General features: G+C 51.4%; 1 protein-coding gene across 2 annotated transcripts in view; it reads right to left on the reverse strand.

Moving 5' to 3' along the window:
- MPP2 (membrane protein, palmitoylated 2) overlaps window positions 1-6,278 on the reverse strand; it is a 26,256-nt gene extending 19,978 nt beyond the window's left edge. Inside the window, exon 1 of one of the 2 annotated variants that reach the window (XM_015572553.1) lies at window positions 6,260-6,278. The gene's annotated coding sequence lies outside the window, so the exon portion shown is untranslated. Of the gene's footprint in view, window positions 1-388; window positions 408-6,259 lie in introns of those variants that run through there. The other variant, XM_015572554.1, reaches the window with a different exon arrangement.

Below are 6,278 nucleotides of genomic sequence, written 5' to 3' on the forward strand. Positions count from 1 at the left end.
GGCGCGGGGCAGCCCGGGGGAAAGCGGTCTTTCCGCGCAGCTAGCAGGCAGGCCGGGAGGTGGCGGTAGGAGAGACGTCGCACAGCCCACGACGCCCCGCATCCTGCCCACTCAGGGGAGCACTAGCTGGATCTGCACCTCTAGGATCCCCGTCGCCCAGAGATCCCTTAAAGGGCAATGATGAGTGAACGACCACTCCGCCCGTTTCCCGCCGTTTAGGTCCATGTTCGAGTTCCGAGCGCGCCTCGCTTTTCCTCGTGATCCTCCTTTCCAATCGGGAAAGGGAACAAGGGGGGTTTAGGGAGGCCGCCAAAGAGCAGGAGATCCACCCCCCACCACCAGGGTCTCGGGCTCAGGGGCAGTTTTTAAAGACTCGAATGATGGGTACCTGGATCCCCGACTCTCTGGAACAATTTGCAAAAAAGAAGCGGGGGGGGGGGCGTCTTCGTGAAGGGATTCAGGACCCTATTTTAAGCCTGGATCAGAGACCTGGTCCATACCCCTGTCTAGGGAATACAGAAATTAGTAAACTCCCTACCCTTCCTCAGAGACCCATCTCAAGAAGTAAATAAAGGGTTAAATCTACTTGCCCGCCTTCGCCAGCCTCTGGCTCCACCCCAGACCTTCTAGTGGAAGACGCTGTAAGGCCTACGAATGCTAGACGCTCCCATTGACCACCCTTTGCTCAGTGCATCGAGCCTCTGGGACCAGCCATGGCACTAGCCTGGCCTGGGTGTCTCCCCATCCCCTCCACTTGCCCTCTGGAATATGCAGGAGTTATCCCTCTTACGTGCTTACTGCGCTGCTAAGGAGCTTATCCTGAAAACTTGCTTAGAAATCTCAGAAACGGGTTTGACTTGGGAATTCGTCCCAGAAGCAGAAGACTGGCTGGTCCCTGGGTCCCTGGAAGCTCCGAGGGCACAGGTGTATAGGTGTACAGGCAAAGACCGTAGCACCAGGCCACACTCTACCCAAAGCCCTCTCTGCCTTCACTGAGGGAAGAGAAAAGAGCCAGTGACTGCAGGCTTCTGTCTCAAACCAAAGGGGCTTCCTGGAGACACTGCTTCCAACTCTCTCCCCTGTCTTCAAGCCAGAAGATCCTCCTAATTCAACACAAAAAGAAGTTCCCTGCCCGTTAGGAAGGCTACCCTCCACTCTCACCTGACAATCTCTGGGCAAGGAGTCGCTCTGCCATGGAAGGATCCCGAATCCCTCCAAAACATTAATTATTTCTCAATCAGGTAACTGTTACTACACAGCAACCCCCAGCTTCAACTCCATTCAGGGTCCCTAAGTCCAAGTGAGAGCCCAGATTCTGGCCCACTAGGAAGGGGGAGCCCAACTCATTATTCTCACTAGCCGCTTCCCCCATTAGCCAGTCAACAGTATCTCTCTGTTAAGGACTTTGTAAGAGGCTGGGCCCTCCCATCTGTTCAGGACCTTGTAAGTTGTTTGATTCTCACGGAATCAAAGCTGTATTGAGTAATGTTGCACTTCTGGAGCCCTGTGAGGTTGCGGGGGGGCGGGCATTTCTGGATGCAGATGCACCTATTCTGTTCCAGACAAAGTGCCTGTTCAGGGATACTCAGTCAGACAGCAGCTTCAGTGCCTGTTTCAGTGACTCCTGGTTTCTTGGAGCTCACAGCCTGGGTAGAGCTCACCACCACCACCGGAGGAGGGTGTCAGACACCCAACACTTTCTGGTGGTATCACTGAGTGATATAACAGAGGTGCAGTAAATGTTCTAAGCTGGGCCCAAAGGAATGAGGATACGACTGGTGGGGGATAGAGTATCTGGGAAGTGAAGCCGGTTTGAGGGGTCCACAATGCATGGCAGTTAGGGGCTGCCACTCGGGTGGGGGTGGGGTGGGATGGGGATAAGGAAGTGGAGGGATGAGTCCTCCCCCTCTGGGGTCTGTAATTAGCTCTGCCTTCCTCCCTGCTTCGTCTCAGAGGTTACAAGGATGAAGGCAGTGTCTCTGCTTCCTCAGAGCTTTGGGAGTCAGGGCACAGAGAGGAATAACACTCAGGGTGGGTATTCTGAATTTCAGTAGATCCGGAGCTGTACTGAGTAATGTTGCACTTTGGTAACGGCCAGCAGGGGCCGCCAACAGCTATCCTGAGTCTATCTTTTCTATACTCCCCCCCCTTGGACTCCTCTCCCCAACCCCTGCAGTCTTGTTCTGGTAACTTTTTATATTGGCTGCACTTCTCAGTAAAAAAAGTAAAAAAAATATATTTTTGAAGTTTGAAACCCTCAATGCATATTTGTTTTTATGTTTATGTCCTATATAATAAAAGGCTTACATGCAAATCAACCCAACGGTGGAACAACTGGTTGCTATGACACACACTGACCACCAGGGGAAGATGCTCAATGCAGGAGCTCTCCCCTGGTGATCAGAGCGCTCCCACAGGGAGCACCGCTCAGCCAGAAGCCCTGCACACAACTGGTGAGCTCAGCGGAGGTGGCAGGAGCCTCCATGGCAGCGCTAAGGATGTCCGACTGCCAGCTTAGACCCGCTCCCCACAGGAAGTGGGCCTAAGCCATCAGTTGGACATCCCCCAAAGGCTCCCAGACTGCGATAGAGGGTGCAGGCTGGGGTGTGGGACCCCCCCCCCACACTCCCAGAGTGCACTAATTTCATGCACTGGGCCTCTAGTATTATATCTTTGCTGTTGAACTAATATGTGTATTTTAAAAATTCACACACCAAAAAAGAATTTTAAATTGATTATTTAAAATTATAAATAGAAGTTCCAATATTTTCTTACTACACTCCAAAGGATTTTCTAGGTGCATCCCACTTTGGAAACCACTTTTCTAAAGGAAAAGATGCACCTCCCCTCCTTAATCCCAGGCTCAACAGGTAGCTCTGCCTCCCCTCCAGAACCAAATCAAACCTTCCCTGGAGAATCAAGTGTCCTGGCCTCTTGTTCTTTTCACAACCTCCTGACAGCTTGAAACCCCTCCACCCCCTCTACCACCACCACCACCACCATCATCACCACCAGCCAGTCACACACCAGCCTGCCTTGTACCACATCAGACTGCTGATCTAGAGGATAAAGAAGGAAAAACTCTCCCGAAAGCAGCCTCCTTGCCCTCTCCCGCCATCCCAAGAGCAGCTGGCAGGGATACCCTAATACAAGAGCCTCTGGCTCTCAGACACCACCTTCCTCCTCCAGCACAGAAAACTTAGTCATTTGTCCTTGGTTTTCTCATCCGTAAAATGCGGGGTTGGGGCATTGGGACTCAGTTACTAAATTCCCTTCCAACTCCATCAAGGAAACAACTTCCCGCTCTGCTCATATAGGAGATAAAAAGCGCTTCTTCCCAACAGGAATTTACAAGAGGTGGCTTCTTGGTAGGTATTTCTTAAAATATTGATTATCCCACTCAATAAATACCCATTCCCACTACTGTGAGGTTGAGGACAGTGGCTGTATCTCACTACCACTGTCACTCCAGCACCCAGCACAGAGCCTGCCTACCATCGAGTGGGTGCTCAGTTATCACGTGGTGCAGACTCTGGGGGCGGGGCCACACGACAGTAGTTTGGGAAGCTCCCAGTGATGCCGATGTACAGCCAGGGCTGGGAAAAGGTGTGTGGAAGGGATCACCAGCAGGAGATGTGGCCCGTGGCCCTCAGATATTAGACTGGGCAGGTGTGCTGCACAGGTGAGGACTGCTGAGAGGACCCTGAGGGAGCTGTGGACGTGCAAGGCACTTGGGGTAGCAGGTAGAGCTGAGGGAACCCGGAGCAGAGAGAGATGAATGTGCCCCTCAGAACAAGGGAAAAGAGGAGGCCCACAGGAATGGTGGCCCCGCCTGGCCGGTGTGGCTCAGTGGTTGAGTGTCCACCTGTGAACTAGGAGATCACGGTTCGATTCCCAGTCAGGGCTGTGCATGTGCAAGAGGTAGCCAATCAATGATTCTCTCTCAACACTGATGTTTCTATCTCTCTCTCCCTCTCCCTTCCTCTCTGAAATCAATAAATATGTATTTTTTTTAAAAATAAGAATGCAAAAAATATCATCTTCAGTTGAGGATGGGGAAAGAAATGATGGTCTGGAAATTATTGGCATTTTGTTGTTCAGAGAAAGTGAGGGTCAGATAACTAATTCTCGCTCTGGTCCGGCTGAGGAGCGGCCTCACTCCGTAAGAGTGCAGGGAGCAGACGGAGTAGCCCCTGTGGGAAACAGTCTGGCAGGTCCTCAGAAGGTTAAACAGAGAGCTATCATATGACCCAGGAAATCCCACTCCTAGAGAAATGAAAACCTATGTCCACACAAAAACGAGTACACAAATGATCACGGCAGTATTCATAATAGCCAAAAAGTGGAAGCAATGCAAACATCTAACAACTACAGAATGAATAAATAAAATGTGGTATATACAGACACTGGAATATTCAGCTATAAAGGAATGTGTGGAGTAAAGAACTTAACCTTGTCCAGAGAGATGTCCCTTGTCTTCTGAGGATCGCTAAGCCTGTGGAATGTCATACCGACCAGGAGTGTTTCTGTTTGCTAGGGGACCTTGGGTCACCCCAGGTAGTCTAACAGTGTGATGTGGAGTGGGGGGGTCACATGGTATCACCTCAACCTCTGGAGGGGCTGGATGGAGACAGATCAGCCATACGGGCAGTCAACCATGCCCACGTGAGGAGCCATAAACACTCTGAACACCAGTGTTCAGGTGGGCTTCCCTGGGTGGCAATACCGTGCATACTGTTACATATCGTTGCTGGGAAAGCAGTGCTATCCATAATCCATGGCAGGGGACAACTGGAAGCTTCGTGTTAGAAACTTTCCCAGATTCTGCCACCCGTGCCCGTCCCTCTGGCTGACTTTAAGCCGTACCGTTTAGCTGTAACAAACAGTAACCATGAGCATAACAGCTTGCGGTGTGTTCTGTGAGTCCTAGCAAATTATCAACTCAAATGTAATCTTAGGAACCCCCGAACTTGCAATTTATGTCAAAATTGAGGGTGGTCTCACCCTAACCGGTTTGGCTCAGTGGATAGAGCGTCGGCCTGCAGACTGAAGGGTCCCAGGTTCGATTCTGGTCAAGGGCATGTACCTTGGTTTCAGTCACATCCCCAGAAGGGGGTGTGCAGGAGGCAGCTAATCGATATTTCTCTCTCATCGATGTTTCTAACTCTCTACCCTCTCCTTTCCTCTCTGTAAAAAAATCAATAAAATATATATATATTTTTTTAAAAATGGAGGGTGGCCTTAACACCTTCTTCGGGGTAATCCACAGTGGATGTCTTCAGAGCAGCTTAACTACAGCCGGTGTGCCCTGCACTGTCCCCTGAGGACGCTGGAGCCAGCTGGGTAGCTTTCTCCCTGAGTCTCATAACCATGTCCACCAATGACAATGCTCATTCACCAGATGCCCACCTGAACAGACTCAAGAACCCAGAGAAAGAGCACAGAAGGAGGTATCACCGCGTAGAGGTTAATGTGGAGCTGGGAAAGCTAAGAAGGATGACCAGATGCTGAAAAGGAGAAATGTGAGCTCCTTTCCCGACGATGCTACCTCTCCCCTGCAGACAAACCACAACACGCGGGGCACGGGAAATTGGTCTGCCGAGGACACTGTCAAAGGCATCAACAGCAACCGTTTGGAAAGCCAGCTCCGAGCTACTCCAACCACCAGGAAACTGCTTTCTAGGGGGAAACAGCCACCCACAGGCAGCATAACCTTGGCTGGCTTGACTACAAAAGTCGTGTCCTTCATCGACAGAACTGGTTGCAGTCCCACCCAGTTTGAATCTGCTTGGGCCCTCACTAACATTGCTTCTGGGGCAAGAGAACAGACCAAAGCTGTAGATGGAGGTGCTATCCCAGCATTCCTTTCTCTCTTGGCATCTCCCCACACTCACATCAGTGAGCAAGCCACAAGTGCATGGGCTGTAGGAAGCATTGCGGGTAATGGTTCCATTGTCCGAGACCTGGTTATCAAATATGGTGCAGTTGACAAGAGGCGCAGGAACCCAGGGCCAGGCAGGGAGGGGACCAGGGAGGCTTCACAGAAGGGGAATTGCCAGAACCGTGGGATTTTGCCGGGCAGAGGAGCAGAAGCAGCCCATCCGACACAGAAGCGGCAGCACAAGCAAAGGTTGGGGGGTTGTGAAAGTGCAGGGCTACTCAGGAGACCACTGAGTGAAACAGGGGGAGGCTCGGACAGGTCCAATGAGGGAGGAACAACAGCAGGAGATGTAGCTAAAGAGAATGGGTGGGAACAAACCTGGAGAACCGGGGTGTGA

This window comes from Myotis davidii, unplaced genomic scaffold, assembly GCF_000327345.1.
Source record: "Myotis davidii unplaced genomic scaffold, ASM32734v1 scaffold109, whole genome shotgun sequence".
In the NCBI taxonomy this organism is placed as follows: domain Eukaryota; kingdom Metazoa; phylum Chordata; class Mammalia; order Chiroptera; family Vespertilionidae; genus Myotis; species Myotis davidii.